At 49.5% G+C, this 21,732-nt stretch overlaps 1 pseudogene; it reads right to left on the reverse strand.

The window, feature by feature from the left end:
• LOC147725054 (embryonic protein UVS.2-like) overlaps positions 1 to 16,976 on the reverse strand; it is a 63,534-nt pseudogene extending 46,558 nt beyond the window's left edge.
• Positions 16,977 to 21,732: the final 4,756 nt, after the last annotated feature.

Genomic DNA, 21,732 nt, shown 5'->3' on the forward strand with positions numbered 1-21,732 from the left:
GGTTATTTACCACGTTATCAAGTTGTTTTTTATATTGACCTAAAAAGATAAAGAGTCTAGACATATTATTCTAAACTAAACATCTACGGTCAGTCCTTGGTGTGTCCTGTGCTCTTACCCATCCACAGGCAGTGTCTGGAGGTAATGAATCTATCCAACGGATCTGTATCTGGTGTGATGCTGAATGTAGGATCTGTCCTTAGGGTGTCCTGTGTTCTTATCCATCCTCATTGCAAAAAACACAGTTGATGGACAGAATGCAGAACAATGTCTTACATTCACCCCAGTACAAAGATCTGGGCCTAAATCCATCGTTTTTTTGCACTCCACACCACCCTAGGTCAGACACTGGCTATATGCAAATCAGCCTTGACCCTGTGCCTCATGGGAACAGTCCAGCCCGAACTACCAAGCCATGTCTTTCCTAGACCGGAATCAAGCATCCAAAGACCGGTTTCTGGCTATCAGCCTTCTTCAGCCTGGATAGCTTGACTCCAGTGATGTGGAGAGCCTGGGACTCACGTCTGAGCATACCCAGCCCACTCGGGGTGAAAATTGCAAAAAACACAGTTGATGGGGCGTGGCTAAGATGGCGGCTTAACAAGACGTGTTCTCCGGAGGCTCCCCTTCCCCGAATTGAGTCTTAAAGCGGACCGTTTCCTCTCCTGGCAGCGGGGCCGGCCCCGGCAAGAGCAGGAGACTCCCCTGCAGTGGTCGGAGTTCCGGTGGCCCTTGGGGACGGAGCGGTGACCGACAAGGCGGAGAAGCCAGAGAAGATCGGCGGAGAGGCGGCAGGTGGTGATCCCCGGCCCTGGTGAGCGAAGCAAGCGCGTCCTCCGCCTCCAACTACTGGCCGGTGGGGCTGCTCCGAGACCCTCCCTGGTTGGAGTGGGGATTCAGAAGAGACGTTCGCAGGGGCGTGACGGCGGACCTCGGTGGACGGCCTGGGAGGAGCGGCACTCACGAGGCCGGATCTGGATGATACTCAAGGCCTGAGAGCGGCGTCGCGGGGCGTTGGTCGGACCCCCCCAAGGAGGAGGCATAGCCACGGGCGAATGTGAGGACTTTCGCGCTGGGGAGTAAATTAGGAGGGGAACTGAGATGGTGCACAACAAGACCAGGCTCCCTGGCTGAAACCGCCACGAGGCGCTGAGATCCGTTGTGGCCCGGGCCCGGACCCGAGAGGACCTCGATCCCCCCATCCCGGCTCTCCCACCGCACCTCGACAGGATCCCAGTTGAGAGGACAGCAGGCAGCCTTGCCACGAGGAGAGAGGATGTCCTCTTCCAATCGCAAAGGCAACCACATCATGACTGAACTGCTGGGCAAAGGCCCCTCAAAGGCCGACAAAAGCCCTGACAAGCCGGCTCAGGCTCCCCCACCTAAAGGGAAGGATCTCGGCGAGGGGGAGGCCCCTGCGACCAAAGCCTTCATGGAGACTCTCGTCGCCTCTCTCAAAGAGGACTTCAACTCCCTCCGACAAGAAATGGCGGGGGAATTTAAGGAGCTGCGCCGGGACGTCGATGACTTGAGGGAAAGAGTGGCCGCCATTGAACTCGCGGGACAGGCAAGGAGCGAGGAAGTGGAATTTCTGAGGCAAGAAATTATCAGACTTAACGACCAACAGACTGATCTCCAATCGCACACGGAGGATCTGGAAAACCGCTCAAGGCGCAATAATATCCGGGTCCGTAATGTGCCGCCCAAAGCAGAGGGGGATGACATGACAGGATACTTGCAGACTCTGTTCCGATCGGTGCTGGACGAGAGCGAGGACTTCGAAATTCGCATCGATAGAGCACACTGGGTGGGCCCGGCCCACCGTGCTCAGGGTCCCCCACCGGACATTTTGGCCTTCCTGCCAGACTACCCCCTCAAGGAGCGGATTCTGAAAGCAGCGCAGCCCAAACAACCTCTTTGCTTCCAAGGTCATGAGGTGGAACTTTTTCAGGATCTTTCGGCAATCACCCTGCAAAAGTGGAGATCGTTCAAAATGGCCACCGCCTCCCTCCGCAAAGAAGGGGTACCATACTCATGGAGGCACCCCTTTAGACTGATCTTTAAATGGAACGGGGTGCTCCATCAGCTGCGCTCCTTGAGGGACACGTGTAGCCTACTGAGGTTATCGCCGGAGGAGGGCCAGCCCGACGAGGAGGAGGGTGGACATTCATCTGGGGCTCCGTCCGGTTCTCCCCGGACACGCGGCTACGGTTGGCAAACGGTAAGAAGAGGACGTCCCTCCAGGAAAAACCTCAAGCTGAACCTGGAAACGATGGAGCAAGAGAAAGCAGCGGCAATCCAAGAAGTCTCCAGGGACACTGGTGCCAGTTCATGAGAATGTGATGATGCGGTCCTGATTTGCTAAGTATGGCAGCTCTATTGGGGTCGGGGCGGGGGGCCTCGAGCCGCCATTACCACACAACCCACTCTTGTTATGACGTACTGCAGGCCCGTACAGACTTTGGTTGGGCCTGGGACAATGTACTATACTTGTTGTTCTTTGTTCAGCTTTACAAACTTTTTGTTTTGGGGGGATTTTCAGGGGGGGAGGGGAAGGGTGGAGTGGAAGCGGCACTGGATTTCGTTATAGACCTTCTGGGGGACATGATGTGGATTGATTTTGCGCGGCACCGGAGGGGGGGAGGGGGTCCCGGGAAGAGGGTGAGAGGCCTTACTGCTCCTGCTGAAAATCCGAGAGGGCAACCACGAGGGAGGATGGGAAGGTATGGCCTGCTACAGGGGGGAACGGGACTGGGTGAGGCTTTCAATGCAGTAACTCCAGGGTCTGCCCTAATATGCCGCTTACTGTAGGGACTTGGAACGTCAAGGGGCTTAACTCCCCGCAGAAACGCCAGAAGATCTGGAAGTACATATTAGATCGCCAATTAGATGTAGTGGCTCTCCAGGAGACTCACTTGTTAAAAAAGGAGGATCATCATCTTAAGCATAAAAGATATCCTCTTAATTATAAGGCCTCGGCCTCCACTAAACAGAAAGGTGTGGCTCTCCTCTTCAGTACGGGAGCACAATTCCAGCCCTTGGCCACTCAGGGTGACAAAGATGGGAGGGGGCTAATGGTCAAGGGCCGCTTGAAGGGTACACTTTGCACGTTTGTTACACTCTACGCCTCTAATACGGGGCAAAAGCACTTTTTACAATTACCTTTGGGGAAGGTGGTCGATTTTACAGAGGGACCCTTATTTCTTATGGGGGATTTCAATCTAGTATGGCAACCGGACCTTGACAGCACACACGCACGCCGCTCTGACACGGGTTCCTTCCCAGAGGTCCTGCAGACACAAATTGGGGACATGGGCCTACTAGACACCTGGCGTACCTTATACCCACTCGCACGAGACTACTCCTTCTTCTCACACATGCACCAAACGTACTCTCGACTGGATTAAATTTTTATGAGTCAGTCCCTGCGGGGTAACCTTCAGGATGCCAAGATACTTCCTATCTCAATTTCTGACCACGGTATGTACACTGTGTGCCTTTCCTGGCTAGGTAACGCCCCCAGAATAGCCCGTTGGTACTTCCCGGAGGTCCTGACGAGGGACAAGGATTCCATGACACAGCTGAGGGAGACTATAGCTGAATTTTTTACCCTTACCACTCCGGAGGCGACCTCTGAGTACAATACGTGGGACGCCTTTAAGGCGGTGATGCGCATTAAATGCATCTCGCTTAACTCGGCGCCGAAAATAAACGCCGGGCGAAAGAAAGGGAGGGCTTAGAGGAGGAACTGGAGAAGGCTAAGCAGGCTCACAAACTCAAACCCACGCACCCTCACAGTACTCAAGGGTAAGTTACGCGCCATATACAACAACAGGGCAGAATTCACCCTCCTTAAACTACGCAATCTATCTTACACCCAGGGCAACAAGATAGGGAAACACCTTGCTAGACAGCTGAAGGACAAGAGGGAAAGGGAATACATAGGGGGACTTCAAGATGGGGGAGGGAACATACTACATAGAGATAAGGACAAGGCGGGACTTTTTGAGTCCTTCTACGGCTCGCTGTACTCAGCTGACACCCCCAACACGACTCACCAGCAGGCCTTTCTCAAGGATCTTCCTGTCCCGCAAGTCTCCCCAGAATGGAATGAGACCCTTACAGCGCCTATTACCCTAGAGGAAGTGCAAACAGCTATCAAAGCACTGAAACCCTATAAGGCACCCGGTACGGACGGGTATACAGCCGTATTTTACAAGACCTTCATGGGGGACATTGGTCGACACCTAGTCCGACTTTTCAATCAGATGGCCCTGGAAGGCGACACCCCTGCCTCCATGGTGGAGGCGGTAATCGCTGTAATCCCTAAGCTTGGAAAGGATGTCACTTGCTGCTCTTCCTACCGCCCCATTGCCCTTCTGAACATCGACGCAAAACTGTACTCCTCTATTCTGGCCAGGCAGTTGACGGACCTTATGCCACTCATCATCCATCCCGACCAGTCGGGCTTTATAAAAGGGCGCCAAACACATGACAACACCCGCCGTATCGTCCATTTTATCGAAAAAGCCAACAAATTTAAAATTCCTGCTGTGTTAATCGGTCTAGATGCCGAAAAAGCATTTGACCGAGTCGATTGGCAATTCTTATGGGCCACCCTAGCACGATTTGGCTTATCCTCCGCATTCATAAAGATGCTCCAGGCCAATTACAGACGTCCCACTTCCAAAGTCTCTGTCAACGGAGTGCAATCCGCCTCCTTCGGCCATACCAGGGGAACCAGACAGGGTTGCCCCCTGTCCCCCATGTTATTCGCCCTTAGCATAGAACCCTTAGCTATAGCAGTAAGGGATCACCCGGGAATAGAGGGTCTCCCCTTCACGAGGGAATCCCATAAAATTTCTCTCTTCGCGGATGACATCCTCCTCTCCCTGTCAAACCCGAGTAGTTCACTCCCACACTTGCAGGAGGTTCTCAGTTCCATAGAGTTGGCAGCAGGCTTTAAAGTTAATCTGAGTAAATCCCATATACTCAACTTAACCCTCTCCCATGCGGAGTCCCTGCTTCTCCGCTCTTTAACACCGTTGGCATGGGCGCCCTCCTCCATACAATATCTAGGGGTGCAACTCACGCCCACACTGGAGAAATTGTATTCAGCCAACTTTCCCCCTATCCTAGCCCGTATCCAAGCGGAACTGACAAGATGGGAGCCGCTCTTCCTCTCCTGGCTGGGACGTGTGCACGCTATAAAAATGACACTCCTCCCCAAATTACTATACCTATTTCAGGCTCTCCCCATAGAATTAGAGGAGGACTTCTTTAAGCGCATTAAAACAATGATCCTGCGCTTCATTTGGCAGGGAGGACAAGCCCGTCTCGCCTTTTCCATACTTCGGCGGCCGCAAAGGGGGGGGAGGAGGAGGGTTTCCCTGAACTTAAACTATATTATAAAGCAGCCCAACTGCGCATCTTGGTTGAATGGACGCAGATGGAGTCGGAGAAGCATTGGCTCCACATGGACCGCAGTGTAGCAGGCAGGACGATATGGGACTTGATCTGGCGCGCGAAGAAAGATAGACCCCCAAACGCATACCTCAGCACCCCGACACACACCACCCTCAAGGTATGAGACACTGTAGCTACAAGGGAGGGTTGGACAACTTTCCCCTCGCCACTGACACCCCTTCATTTCTCCTCACACTTCCCCCCTGCACTGATGGAGGGACCGTTTGACGCCTGGAGGGAGGGAGGTTGCCTTGCACTGACACACTTGTTCCACAACTATGACCCACTTACCTTTGAGAACTGCACAAGAGAATATGAGGTGGGGGGCCGTGAAAGGTATCACCATGCACAACTGTTACATTGGGCCCTAGACCCCCGTTTCAGGGAGGGAGCTACTAGACCTCTCACGAAACTTGAACTACTCCTACTTAAAACTAAATATATGAAAGGGGCGATTTCGGCACTATACAAGCTTCTGCTGTCCACGGAAACTAACCCTCGCCTGAGATACCAGGCCTGGTGGGAGGGGATGGCCCAGCGCGATATCTCGGGGGGCGACTGGAGCCATCTATGGTCAGATATCCTTAAGTTCAACCAATCCACAGCACTCAGGGAAGCCCACCTGAAAGTAATGATGGACTGGTATTTATATCCGTCCAAACTAGCTAAAATCTTTCCCGGCACATCGGATCGCTGCTGGAGGGGATGTGGCCTTTTGGGGGATTTCCAACACATCTGGTGGGACTGCCCCTCCATTCGACCGTTCTGGGAGGAGATCCTGGCACAGATAAACTCCATCCTGGGATACCCCGTTCTGACCTCTATGACCAAAGGTCTACTGGGAATTAGGGACCCTACACTTGAACATCAAACCAAGGATCATGTGGCTGTGTATGGGGGCGGCTAAACTGGCTGTAGCGGCGGCGTGGAAGAGGAAAGAGGCACCTTCGATGTCCCTATGGCACTCCCGCCTGTGGCAGTTACATAGCTTAGAACGTATGTCCGATATAGCCCGTGAAGATTTCAAGAACTTTGAATTCCGTTGGGGGCTTTGGTCTCCTTTCTGTCGCAGGGTCTACCATCGGCAGTATTGCCTTCCACGATCAGGGCCCTTCACCTATTTCAAATCTAAGACCCGCTCCACAAATGGAACACACCTTAGTGCCGCTCCACAACCACTGGGGAAGGGAGGGGGCTGGGGGGGTTTAGGGGGGTTCTTTGGGGGGCCTTGGGGGGAGGGGGACAGGTTGGGGTTTTTTCATCTTTGTTTGGCACCTTTTTCTTCTTTTTCTTGACTCGATGTGCACTACCCACTGATGATCTTCTTCGAGTTCCTTGGGGGTCTTGGCGGGCCAGTGGTGCAAACTGGCTTTTTGGCAGTCACAGGGGCATTGAAGGAAGAGGGAACGTGGGGACAACCAGAGACTTGATAGCATTCTTCCTGATGGTCCCCTATAGGTGCAGTGTCAACCGCTCCCCAGTTGCCCCACAACCAATACCTACTCGAGTGTTAAGGCTTGGAAATGGGTCCATGGTAGCAAAGGGGCGCTCAGATTTATTGTATGCCAGTGATGTAACTGTTGTACTTTGCACTTTGGAGAACCCCTGCGAGGGCATTTGGGTGGATTGGGCCCTGAGTCATGTTTTGAAAACCACAATAAAAACAACTTTTAGGCCCAGATCTTTGTACTGGGGTGAATGTAAGACATTGTTCTGCATTCTGTCCATCAACTGTGTTTTTTGCAATTTTCACCCTGACTTGGCTGGGTATGCTCAGACGTGAGTCCCAGGCTCTCCACATCACTGGAGTCAAGCTATCCAGGCTGAAGAAGGCTGATAGCCAGAAACCCGTCCTTGGATGCTTGATTCTGGTCTAAGAAAGACATGGCTTGGTAGTTCGGGCTGGACTGTTCCCATGAGGCACAGGGTCAAGGCTGATTTGCATATAGCCATTGTCTGACCTCGGGTGGTGTGGAGTGCAAAAAAACGATGGATTTAGGCCCAGATCATTGTTCTGGGGTGAATGTAAGACATTGTTCTGCATTCTGTCCATCAACTGTGTTTTTTGCTTATCCATCCTCAGGCAGGGTCTGTAGGTAATGAGTCTATCCCACGGATCTATATCTGGTGTGATGCTGATTGTAGTATCTGTCCTTAGGGAGTCCTGTGCTCTTATCCATCCTCAGGCAGGGTCTGGAGGTAATGAGTCTATCTGATGGAGCCCTCTCTGGTGTGATGCTGAATGTAGTATCTGTCCTTAGGGAGTCCTGTGCTCTTATCCATACTCGGGCAGGGTCTGGAGGTAATGAGTCTATCTGATGGAGCCCTATCGTCTGGTGTGACGCTGAATGTAGGGTCAGTCCTTGGGTGTCCTGTGCTCTCACCCATCGTCAGGCAGGGTCTGGAGGTAATGAGTCTATCTGATGGAGCCCTATCGTCTGGTGTGACGCTGAATGTAGGGTCAGTCCTTGGGTGTCCTGTGCTCTCACCCATCGTCAGGCAGGGTCTGGAGGTAATGAGTCTATCTGATGGAGCCCTATCTGGTGTGACGCTGAATGTAGGGTCAGACCTTAGGGTGTCCTGTGCTCTCACCCATCGTCAGGCAGGGTCTGGAGGTAATGAGTCTATCTGATGGAGCCCTCTCTGGTGTGATGCTGAATGTAGGGTCAGTCCTTGGGTGTCTTGTGCTCTTACCCATCATCAGGCAGGGTCTGGAGGTAATGAGTCTATCTGATGGAGCCCTATCTGGTGTGATGCTGAATGTAGGGTCAGTCCTTAGGGTGTCCTGTGCTCTTACTCATCGTCAGGAAGGGTCTGGAGGTAATGAGTCTATCTGATGGAGCCCTCTCTGGTGTGATGGTGAATGTAGGGTCAGTCCTTAGGGTGTCCTGTGCTCTTATCCATACTCGGGCAGGGTCTGGAGGTAATGAGTCCATCTGATGGAGCCCTATCTGGTGTGATGGCGAGCGTAGGGTCAGTCCTTAGGGTGTCCTGTGCTCTTACCCAGTATCAGGAACGATCTGCAGGTAATCTGGTTCTGCTGTGTGGGCCACAAAGCGGATGCAGGTCACTGTTGCAAACTCACTCATTGCATCTGTAATGGCAGCCACATTTTCAGCACCTGAGGGACAGCAGAGGAAAGGAGAGGATGACATAAGAGGAAGCAGCCTCGAAAGGTTTCATTTCAATTCAAGGCTGGGCCTTGGCATAAAAGTGAACTCACTGTAAGTGGGGCTGAGGGTGTAGGGCACAGGGACAGTCCCATCGCTGGATTTAGGCCAGAATCAGCTGTTGTCTGGACATTGGAGGGCACTGCGGCCTGGGCGGATGGCAATGTCCCCCTCGTGGATCAGCTGTGAGCTGCCTACAACAGTAAAACACAGAGAGAGAAGTCAGGGTCTGTCATGAATAGGAAAGAACAAGAGCACACGGAAGAGAAGGAAGCTGATTGTAAACCTAAAGGGCAATCTCAAGAAAGAAAATGCAAGAACCAATCGTGGCGGAGGTAGAGGCGGCCATTTTGGGTCAAAAACCAAAACCGTAGCCTAAGCACCTAGGGCCGGATTCACAGGACTAACTTGAGACAAAATCCTAAACTTACTACCATTTTGGTATTCACAGAAGGCACTTACTCATTTTGGTATTCACAGAGGCACTTACTCATTTTGGTATTCACAGAAGGCACTTACTCATTTTGGTATTCACAGAAGGCACTTACTCATCAATGAGTAAGTGCCTTCTGTGAATACCAAAATGAGTAAAGGGTAGTAAGTTTAGGATTTTGTCTTCAGTTAGTTCTGTGAATCAGGCCCCTACTTAGGAAAACGAATTACCCTAAGGACTAAAAAGACCTCAGCACACAGCCATGCACAGTGAGTGATTGCAGCTGTTAATATTTACTGGGAATGGTTTCCTGCCTCTTCCATTCCTATAGTGTGTCATCTTGTCATTGCAGGAGTGATTTATGGCACCACTTAAAGCATTTTACTGACTTGCCATAATATCATTGAGAATATTAAGACAGAAAAATCAGATTAACAGCTGAGATGGGTAACTGCCTTCTAAGCGCTTTATGTCTTCTGTCAGCAAACACCAGCTGTGATGTCACACATGTTGTCAAGGGCAGCCCTTTCACCCTGTCCCCACCATGTAATTCTTCGTCCACACATTTGTATTATGTCTTTACACCTAAATGAGGCCTCAGGGTCATGTATGATAAAGTCTAGCGCCCAGAAACCCGAGCTTTACTCTTACCTTGGTTCTCATTGGTGATGATCTCAAAGATGTCTGGTATCAGGGCCTCCTCTGCATGCTGGGTGTCTGAAAGAAAAGGCACATTCCCAGCTTCACATCAGCTGCTCGCGCACAGGAATAGATGGATTCATAAAGCAATTACAGAAGGTGAAACATTTACTGGGTCCAAATGTGCATCAGTGTCAATGCACAAACTGTCTATTTCTGCCAACTCGCAAAAGTGTTCATGCCCAGAGTGGGTGGAGGTTTGAGAAATGCTACGACTCCAGCTCTCTCCACGCACTCAACCCTGGATGCAACAACTGCCAGCTCTAGATGCTGAGCAGGTCCCAAGGCCCGTTCTCCTGCCAACACTGCTGCAAACCTTCATCTACCTTCATCCACCTGATGCAGACAGCTGCCGCAAACCCACCGGACATAAATGTCCACATACCCCTGAGCTGCATCCTACACAGGCATGCTCCCTGCAAAGACATGCAGTAGATGTTTAGGACCTCCTCAACACCCTCTCGCCCGACATTGCCTTCCTCACAGAGACCTGGACTGACGCCAGCTCTGCTCCTGACATCGCAACTGCCATCCCAGACAGGTACAAGATCCTGTGGAAAGACCACTCCAACTTCCCTGGAGGAGGCCTCGCCATTGTTCAAAAAAGCTCCCTCCGATTGACAACCTCCATCTTGAACGACGCTTCGCCCCCCATGGAACACATCCATTTCCAGATCCAGCCCAACCCCAGAATGACTCTCCACGGGACACTCGCCTACAGACCACCCGGACCCGCTCCCTGTTCACCAACACCATCACAGACTACATTGTGTTCCACTCACTTGCCTCCACAGACTAGGTACTGCTCTGAGACCTGAATTTCCACCTAGACAACCCCAGCGACTCCAATTCCACCACCCTCCTAGGGAACCGTGCCAACATTGGACTGAAGCAACTCATCTCTTCCCCCACCCACACGGTGGGACACATCCATGACCCCATATTAGACAGGAGAAACAACATTCCCTTCAGTCACACCACAGCACCTCTCTAGATAGACCACCACTGTGTCCACTTCTCCTTCTCAAAACCCACCGCACACAAGCCTATGCCATACCTCTCAGGCAGAATCTGGAGCAAGATCACCAAAGAGCACCTCACCTCCGCCCTCAACTGCACTCCTCCCCCTACCACTGCAGACGTCAACACTGCAGCAAACGACCTCCACCAATGGATCGCTGACTGCGCCAACATGCTCGCCTCCCTCCAGAACTCCGACAGAGGACTCAACACGAAAGCCACCACGTTCACCACGGACCTCTGAGAATCCAAGCGCTCATGCTGATGACTGGAGAAAGCATGAAGAAACAGCAAAACCCCAGAAGCATGCACTGCCTACAGGGAAATCACCACGGCACACCACCAGCTCAACCGATCTTCGAAGACTTAATTTAGGACAGAATCCTCTCCAAATCCCACAACTCCAACTAACTGTTCACCATCATACCAGAATTCACCAGACTCCCCAGCGAAACCACCGATGTCCCTCCCCCAGGACCTCTTCAACAAACTCAGCTCTTTCTTCCACCACAAGGACGCTTTAATACAACTTCAACAACTAAGACCAAGTCACCGACCCATGACCATCCACCAGCTATGCCACCCAGCAGACCCTCCTCACCTGGACCCCTGTCATCACTGAAGACACCGCAAAGACTATGAAGAGCATCCACTCCGAAGCACTCACTGAACCCTACCCTGACAATCAACTGCACCCTCGAAACAGTCATGTTCCTGGATGCCTGGAAAAGTGCCAAAGTCTAAACCCTCTTTAAGAAGCTCTCCGCAGACCCGACGGACCTCAAGAACTACAGGCCCATCTCTCTCCTCCTCTTAGCCGCCAAAGTCATCGAGAAAATCATCAACACCCAGCAAATAACATCCTTGACTCATCCCAATCTAGATTCAGCAGCAACCACAACACCGAGACTGCTCTCCTAGCCGCCACTGACGACTTCCGCACCCTCCTTGGTCAAGGCCACTCTGCAGCCCTCCTTCCACTAGACTTCTCAGCAGCCTTCAACACTATCTTCCACCTCATACTAGTCACCCGACTCCATGACGTTGGCATACAGGGAACTGCCTTAGACTGGTTTGCTCTTTCCTCTCTGGCAGAACCCAAACAATAAGACTCCCGCCCTTCCTCTCCAAACCCACAAAGATCAGATGTGGAGTACCCCAAGGATCCTCCATCCGCCCCATGCTCTTCAACATCTACATGGCCCCCCTTGCAAGCATCATCCGAAAACACAGACTCAGCATAGTATCCTACACCGACATTACGCAGCTCATCCTCTCCCTCACAAAGGAACCCAGCATCACCAGGCACAGTTTCCGTGAAGGACTGAAGGACGTTGCATCCTGGACGAGCAGCAGCTGCCTGAAGCTCAACTTGGAGAAAACAGAAGTTCTTATCCTCGGATCCACAACCCAGTATGGGACGACATCTGGTGGCTCCCTTCCCTCAGAAACCCCCCACTCCCTCTGATAACGCCCGCAACCTCTGCATCATACTCAACTCCTCATCCACCATGAACCAACAGATCAACGCTGTGTCCTCCACATTCTTCAACACCCTCTACATACTTTACAAGACCTTCAAATGGACCCCCCCCCACTCCAGGAAGACCATCACCCACTCTCTCTTTACCAGCAGGCTGGACTGTGGAAACGCCTTGTACGCCGGAATCAACAAATCACTCCTTTGCAAACTCCAGACCGTCCAGAAGGCCGCAGCCAGACTCGCCCGCAGCATTTCACAACACTACCACATCACCCAGCAGATTTTCGACCTCCACTGGCTCCCCGTCGAAATGAGAGTTACCTTCAAGCTGCTCACACACGCCTACAAAGCCCTCCACAACACTGGACCCCAAAACCTCCACAGAAGAATCTCCTTCCACTTCCCCAAGAGAAACCTCCGGTCCAACAACCTAGCCCTTGCCAACATCCACCGCATCCAGAGAGCTAGAACGGGGGAAGATCCTTCTCCTACATCACAGCCAAGACCTGGGACGAACTCCCCCTCAGCATCAGACGGAGCCCTACACTGCAAGCCTTCAGAAAAGACCTCAAGACATGTCTCTTCAGATGACCTCAGAGCTGTCCGAATCCCCCTACCCCCAGCGCCTTGAGACCTTCACGGGTGAGTAGTGTGCTCTATAAATCCCTGATTGATTGATTGACATTCTAAATCCTTTCCCAAACACCGGTTCCAAATACACAATGGAGCTGTCCAATCAATAAAGCGCTCCATTTCTGTCTAACGCTAATGGTACTTAGGGGTTTGCTTCTCTGTGGACGTTTTTCTCATTCTCATGTCCGGTCTTGGCAACTTTATTTGTGCATGTAGTCAGCGGTGTGACTGCACCTCCTTTCATCCTCACACCTTGTGACTCATAGCAGCACTATGTTCATGCACAAGGCGCACAGGCACATTTTGCTCATCGTTCAGGGCCGCAAATCTTACTCTCTATCCCTTTGCAAACACACAAAATCCGATTTAAAGGGATTAAGTAGATAGTACTCGATGCAGCCACCACCCCCGCCCAGAGTACAGAGCTTCGTTACATACAGGCGCTATGCTCAAGTTCAAAGGTATCACGACTAAAAATGTACTTACGATTTTTCTCCAGTTCATAGAAAATCTGCAAAAGAGAAAAGTGAAATTTTAATCACTCAGTGTAAGTATAAGGATATTAGAACTTTAGGAAACTCAAAGCCATGTTTTAAAAGATGACATAAGATGTACTTTGGGCTATATGTCAAAATATGGAAAGGACAAACCTCGACCTGCAATGGTATGGGCTGCAGGGCATCACCGGGTACAGTATCATCAAGGTAAGAGTATATTGGGGAGCGGGGATTTACTGTTCCCATGCCTCCTTGTTGACTCTTCTTGTCGATACTGGGCAGCTGATATCTTGCGGTCAATATTGTTGCGGATCGATATTGAAGCATCCATATGGTGGTTAAACACTGTGGCTCCGGGCATGGCTTGGCCCCTTGTTTCAGGCACTCAGGGTTGCACAGATGTCAAGGGTGAAGTCTGTGGCTCATCTTCCTATTTGGATGCTGACTTAACTGCTGGAGGAACGTTTCGGTAAAAAATGTCACAAGAACAAATGGCCTTCAGCAGCACAGATGGCTCCGAGGATGTACAGAGTTCTCGTACAATGTAACAGAAGAGTCTGTGGAGTTGTCCTTTAGGTATCTCAAGTAGGACCATCTGATGGCCGCACTAATCCGGATTTGGGTGCAAACTTCTCTTTGCGCCCAAATTGGAATTCAAATGTGCGTGCTAATTCCATACTCGCAGGTTTTTGGCAAGCAAGATTTCTTCCTGGTAAAAAGTGTCAGAAATGGAGCAGGCACACTCCACAAAATCCATGTTTGAGTTTCCAAAAATATTTACATATTCTAGCACGTGCGATTTAGGCTCCACCCTGCATTCTGAGACCCCAAATCCAGAAAACCGAGCACTTTGTGCAATGGTCCAGGGTGGACGGCGTCCAACTATTATTATTATTTTTGTTGTTGTATTTATTTATAAAGTTTCATATAGCGCTAGCTAGACCCGGGGGTATCAGAGCGCTTTACATACATAAAGGAAAAGAAGAAGTTGCATTACATCGTAGGACATGAGGAATCATAGAATATATCCACAGGGTTAACGCTGTCCACCGTGCCAAGAGGTTGGGCCCCACTGAATAATGTGCTGAACTCGTCCCGGTGTCATTTTTAAACGCCAGGACACATTCAGCAGCGCCTGCACATTGCCTGCTTCCCATAAGCAACAACGTGCAGGCAGGGGCGGGGCGTTCTCATTTCAGACTCCAGCTGGGCCCAGGGTCCTCTGGACTCCTTTTGTTCAGTCTCCTGGCTGGGAGCAGTCAGGAGCCTCACACCTAGAATTAGAGGCCTAACAAAGGCTCACACCTAGAAGCAGAGGCCTAACAAAGGCTCACACCTAGAAGCAGAGGCCTAACAAAGGCTCACACCTAGAAGCAGAGGCCTAACAAAGGCTCACACCTAGAAGCAGAGGCCTAACAAAGGCTCACACCTAGAAGCAGAGGCCTAACAAAGGCTCACACCTAGAAGCAGAGGCCTAACAAAGGCTCACACCTAGAAGCAGAGGCATAACAAAGGCTCACACCTAGAAGCAGAGGCCTAACAAAGGCTCACACCTTGTAAGCACGTCCCACACACCTAAGGGAGGCAGATTTTCACTTTGTTCAGGCTCGGTTTTCGAGATATGCGTGCACTGTCATAATGTCAGATGTGTTGGTCTTTCCCTGTATTTACACAAAATAAATAGCATTTATATATCGCTTACTACCCCTGAGGAGGCGTTGAAATAATTTAAGTGCCACTAAGTTTTTCTTGTATAGTGCTACTCATCCCAATGCAGGGTGTCGAAGCGCTGTTCATCACACATAAATATACATATACAATAAATCATCTGCATTTGTAAATCATTGTACAGAGTGTGTTACATAAAACAGTGGGTAAAAGACACATATCATCTTCCATAGCTCACTGTGCTATATTAAAAGCTTTACAATGCAACTGCAAGTAACATAAGGATCTCCGGCTTCAAAGCAGTAACCCACTTATCTATCTATCTACATAAAATAAAATCTGTCATTTGCATGTTACATGATGTGCTTTGCGCTAACCCTCTATGCTACTTTGAGTCAAAACTGAGGCTAAACATAACACAGATTTTTCCAGCAAGTGCATTAACCTCCAGAGTTATCTTACAATTATTATTCAATCAGATTCACTGGGAACACACATATCCTTGCAACAGGTGCATTAAATCCATAAGATATTTTAAAACACAGTCTTTGCAACCAATTAACCACGTTTCCTGTCAGTTTTCTTCTTGTTGCCAATTTCTTTGTGGCCGAGTTTAAATGAAGCTAAATGTATAAGTTGAGTCCAGTGCTTGATTTGTAAAAGAATAAGGGCCAGATGTAGGTAGGCCAATAACGGTCAGTAACGGCCGAAATTACCGAATTTCGGCCGTTACCGACCGGTATTGGGCATTTGAAATGTAGTGGCCAAATTTAAGGATTCAGTAATTTACTGAATCGGTAATTTAAGGAATCAGTAAATTACTGAATCCTTAAAATACCGATTTGGTAAATTACCGAATCCTTAATGTAGGGAGCACTCAAGTGAGTGCATTTCTGAGTTAAGGATTCGGTATTTACCACCAACTAAAAGTTGGTGGTAAATATCGAAAACCTTTGAAAAAGCAAATTAGTGCTTTTCCAAAAGTGCCATGTGGCATGTATGTGTGCCACATGTGCACCTATGCACTACTCAGGGGTGCAACTGGGTGTCAATGTCACACCCTGCCACCCTTGTAAGTCTTCCCCCTATTATCGATTCGGTATTTACCAAATCGGTAATTCTCATTCATTCCTTTGGGCCTCCAGGCTGCACACAGCAGTATATACCATCATTAAAGGGGTCTCACCTGTGCCTGCACACAGCTCTATATACCATCGTTAAAGGGGTCTCACGTGTGCCTGCACACAGCTCTATATACCATTGTTAAAGGGGGTCTCACCTGTGCCTGCACTCAGCTCTATATACCATCGTTAAAGGGGGTCTCACCTGTGCCTGTACACAGCTCTATATACCATCGTTAAAGGGGTCTCACCTGTGCCTGCTCTCAGCTCTATATACCATCGTTAAAGGGGTCTCACCTGTGTCTGCACTCAGCGCTATAAACCATTGTTAAAGGGGTCTCACTTGTGCCTGCACTCAGCTCTATATACCATTGTTAAAGGGGTCTCACCTGTGCCTGCACTCAGCTCTATATACCATCGTTAAAGGGGGTCTCACCTGTGCCTGCACACAGCTCTACATACCATCGTTAAAGGGGGTCTCACCTGTGCCTGCACTCAGCTCTATATCCCATCGTTATAGGGGGTCTCACCTGTGCCTGCACTCAGCTCTATATACCATCGTTAAAGGGGGTGTCACCTGTGTCTGCACACAGTTCTATATACCATTGTTAAAGGGGGTCTCATCTGTGCCTGCACTCAGCTCTATATCCCATCGTTAAAGGGGGTCTCACCTGTGCCTGCACTCAGCTCTATATCCCATCGTTAAAGGGGTCTCACCTGTACAGGTAAGCTCCAGCAGGTGCCCACCAGGCACACTGCCACCAGGGTCCATGCTTTGCTGTCCATTCTCTGGTTCTGGAACAGAGCTCAGGTCACCTCTAGACAATGTTTCTTCCTTCAGAGAGATGCTTCGTTGACCTTAGACCCAGTCCTTTATATACCTTGAAGAGGCTGAGCATCCTCCAATCAGCTCTCGGCCCCAAGGATGACGTCTCTTTCTGCACAGATCACAAGGTGTGTCTGTCCTGGAGAGACTGCCCTGGGATCGTCTCTGAGGTGCCAGAGCTAAGATAATAATAAGCAGCTTTTAAGTGTGGTAAATTGGGTTTGTGGCAGTCCCTGCACTGTGATATATTCGTGTTGTCTGTATCCTTTCTGTCAGAGGGTGAAGTTGGGATTGGACACAGGCGCACCTTCAGGGTTTGGCTCCTCAAACAACAGCAAAAGTCCTCGAGGCACCGAAAGACCCGGAGTGGAGAAGATCACAGGAGACACAAAGAGTGCATCTGATGCGCTGGGCTTGGGTCTGGAGAGCAGATTTAATGTTTCAAGCAAAGTTAGTTAACTTCGTGGATGAATCAGAGTTAAACAGCTGTAGATGGAAGGCAGGGCCGAGGATGAAAGGAAGAGTGTAAGAATAAAAGGAAGAGGAGTAGGATGAAAGGCAGAGGAGCAGGATGAAAGGCAGAGTAGTAGGAAGAAAGGCAGAGGAGTAGGATGAAAGGAAGAGTGTGACGATGAAAGGAAGGATGGGAGGATGAAAGGATGAGTATAGGAACGAAAGGCAGAGGAGTAGGATGAAAGGCAGAGGAGTAGGATGAAAGGCAGAGGAGTAGGATGAAAGGCAGAGTTGTAGGAAGAAAGGAAATGTGAGAAGATGAAAGGAAGGGTGGAAGGATGAAAGAATGAGTATAAGAAAGAAAGGAAGAGGAGTAGGATGAAAGGCAGAGTAGGAGAAAAGGCAGAGTTGGACTATGAAAGGCATGGTGGGCGGATAAAAGCAAGGGTGGGAGAATAAAAGGAGAGGTGGAAGAATGAAAGGCTTGGTGGGAGGATGAAAGGAAGGGTTAGGAGGATGAAAGAAAGGGTGGAAGAATGAAACGGATGGCGGTGGAGGAAAGGTAGGGTGGGAGGATGAAAGGAAGGGTGGAATAATTAACTGCGTGGTGGGAGGATGAAAGGCAGAGTGGGAGGATGAAAGCAAAAGTGTAAGAATGAAAGGCAGAGTAGTAGGAAGAAAGGAAGAGTGGGGCACTGATAGGAAGGGTGGGAGGATGAAAGGATGAGCATAAGAACGAAAGACAGAGGAGTAGGATGAAAGGTCAGAGGAGCAGGATGAAAGGCAGAGTAGTAGGCAGAAAGTAAACGTGGGGCGATGAAAGGAAGGTTGGAAGGATCAAAGGATGGGTATAAAAACGAAAGACACAGGAGCAGGATGCAAGGCAGAGTAGGAAGAAAGGCAGAATGGGACTTTAAAAGGCATTGTGGGCGGATGTGGGCGGATGAAAGCAAGGGTGGGAGTATAAAAGGAAGGGTGGAAGAATGAAAGGCATGGTAGTAAAATGATGGAAGGAAGGGTGGAAGGATGAAAGGATGATATAAGAACGAAAGGCAGGGGAGTAGGATGCAAGGAAGAGGAGTAGGAAGAAAGGCAGAGGAGTAGGAAGAAAGGAGAAGTGGGACGATGAAAGGAAGGGTGGAAGGATGAAAGGATGAGTATAAAAACGAAAGGCAGAGGAGTAGGATGAAAGGCAGAGTAGGAAGAAAAGCAGAGTGGGTCTATGAAAGGTATGGTGGGAGGATGAAAGGAAGGGTGGGAGCATGAAAGAAGGGTGGAAGCATGAAATCGATATGGTGGATGAAAGTAAGGGAGGGAGGATGAAAGGAAGGGTGGGAGCATGAAAGACAGGATTGGAGGATGAACACATGTGTGGATGAAAAGCGTGGTGGAGGCTGGACGAAAGGAAGGGTGGGTGAGGAAAAGGATTGTGGAAGGCCACTTGCATTAAAGAAAGGTGCAAGGCCAGGGTGGGTGGAATGAAGGGTAAACGAGTCAAATGATGGATGGAAGGATGGTACCAGGGACATTCAACCTTACGCCCTCATGACGGGATATGGTGCCCGTTTCTGAATTACATCCCCCACTCTCAGCTCAACATCTCCATAGTTGAGAAATTCAGGCACACTACAAGAGCCCGCCCACTGCCTGCCAGCTTTTCACCAATAAGCTCCGATTTTTAACCTCCAATCGTTTTTTTTTTTCATGGAGCCTGGTGTCTTTCGTGTTTTTAGGGGTGGGTGTAATTCTCTAGAGCCAAATTCCTCATAATTACTGCAAAATGATTCGTAATTATGCGTAAGTACATGGCAAGCGTAATTCAGCATATAGCGCTATTTTCTTAGTGCAAAAAGCTCTTTTATGTCCAAAATGGCCTGAGGATGCACTTTGCGCAGATAGCCCTAAGCGCTCCAGGACATGAACAGCTGTAGCCGCAGCTGCGCGCTCTGAGGGCATATTTATGAGAGGCTTGCGCTGCCGGAGCAACCCTCTCAGCCGTATCTACGAGGCCACCAAAAGCCACTTTGAGAGCTTTGCATGGCCGCATAGACATGGAGTGAGACAAATGAGCACAAGTCGCTGCGGTGCCTTACTCTGCGCCTGGGACGCGTTCCATGGGCGTTGCAGTGGGTTTTCCCATGCGACACCCTTGGGTTTTGACGCTGCTTCAGATTTACTTGATCGCGTAAACCTGGGGCCTGGCTAAAGCCGTACGCCTCCCCAGAGCAGGTGTAATGAGGAGAAATATCATTTCTCTCCTCGTTTTCCTCTTCTTCCGTGTGCGCTGCCTTCTGCAGCGCGCATGGAAAGAGGAAAACGCCTCTCAAGATTCTGTTTGTGCAGGAAGGTGCCAAAACAATCCTGCATGCAACGCAGACACCTTTGCACCATGGCGCAATGTCCCTGCGTTGGCGCTACGCAGCGAATTGTGCACCAGCGCAGGAGAAAGCAGAAGAATGCACAGTATTTCATCAATACGGTGCATTCCGGCCCTTACACATTAGGGTAGGGCAGCGCAGCAGGAAGGCTTACGGCACTGCCCTACACCAATTCCCCCTAAAAGCGGCCATGAGTGTGTTCTTCCTGTGCTCCTGCGGTAGGACTTGTCCCAAATTACCCTTAATTACTCAAGCTGGAGTAATCGCATAAATGCAGTAACTTCGCATTGCAGGAGTAATGGTTAATTACTGAAATTACTCTGGTGCAGTTAAAATTTTGCCCAGGCTTAGATATTTTCTTAGTGTATGATGTATTTTGCCTTTTTCATGGATAATGGCAGCTTCAGTTTTCATGGTGTACTTTGATTTCTTCCATAGTGCATGATGTCTTCTGTTTTCTTCTCTAGTGCATGGTGTGCTTTGTTTTCTCTCATAGTGTAGGATGTCTCTTGTTTTCTTTCATAGTTCATGCTGTTCTTTGTTTTCTCCCATAGTGTGTGATGTCTCTTGTTTTCTTTCATAGTCCATGCTGTTCTTTCTTTTCTCCCATAGTGTATGCTGTCTCCTGTTTTCTTCTCTAGTGCATGCTGTTCTTTGTTTTCTCCCATGGTGGATGCTGTCTTCTGTTTTCTTCTCTAGTCCATGCTGTTCTTTGTTTCCTCCCATGGTGGATGGTGTCTTCTGTTTTCTTCTCTAGTGCATGGTGTACTTTGTTTTCTCTCATAGTGTAGGATGTCTCTTGTTTTCTTTCATAGTCCATGCTGTTCTTTGTTTTCTCCCATGGTGGATGGTGTCTTCTGTTTTCTTCTCTAGTGCATGGTGTACTTTGTTTTCTCTCATAGTGTAGGATGTCTCTTGTTTTCTTTCATAGTCCATGCTGTTCTTTCTTTTCTCCCATAGTGTATGAAGTCTTCTGTTTTCTTCTCTAGTGCATGGTGGAGAAGTGTGGCTCAATGATTAGAGCGGCAGACCCTGATGCAAACGTCTAGCCCGGGACCAGGGTTCAATTCCCGGGTTCAATTCCCCGCCTCGGCGCGTCTTGGGCTCAAATTCCACGGACCTGATAATTCTCGCCTCGGTGCCTATTCCAATCATGGAGTCCCACTCTGCAACTCTGGGAAATAGCTTGCTTCATCTCCACAACGGCCCCCACAACGCTAAGGATGCCTGGCCTCCACCTTGGGGGTGCCCAGGAGGGGACACCTCACAGGGAAAGCCAGGATGGGTTCCACAGCGGTATTCGTACAAGCGCCTTGAGATTCTTGCGGGTGAGTAGTGCGCTATACAAGTATCAATTTACATTTACATGGTGTACTTTGTTTTCTCCCATAGTGTATGATGTCTTCTGTTTTATTTCATAGTCCATGCTGTTCTTTGTTTTCTCCCATAGTGAATGCTGTCTTCTCTTTTCTTTCCTAGTGTATGCTGTGCTTTGTTTTATTCCATAGTGTATGATGTCTTCTGTTATCTTTCGTAGTTTATGCTGTGCTTTGTTTTATTCCATAGTGTATGATGTGTTCTGTTTTCTGTCGTAGTGCATGATGTGTTTGTTTTCACCCATAGTGTTTGATGTCTTCTGTTTTCTTTTGTAGTGTATACTGTGCTTTGTTTTATTCCATAGTGTATGATGTCTTCCGTTACAGTCGTAGTGCATGGTGTGTTTGTTTTCACCCATAGCGTTTGAAGTCTTCTGTTTTCGTTCCTAGTGCATGGTGTGCTTTGTTTTCACCCATAGTGTTTGATGTCTTCTGTTTTCATTCCTAGTGCATTGTGTGCTTTGTTTTCTCCCATACTGTATGATGTCTTATGTGTTCTATCGCAGAGT

The sequence above is a fragment of the Lissotriton vulgaris genome, chromosome 4_1 (assembly GCF_964263255.1).
Source record: "Lissotriton vulgaris chromosome 4_1, aLisVul1.2, whole genome shotgun sequence".
In the NCBI taxonomy this organism is placed as follows: domain Eukaryota; kingdom Metazoa; phylum Chordata; class Amphibia; order Caudata; family Salamandridae; genus Lissotriton; species Lissotriton vulgaris.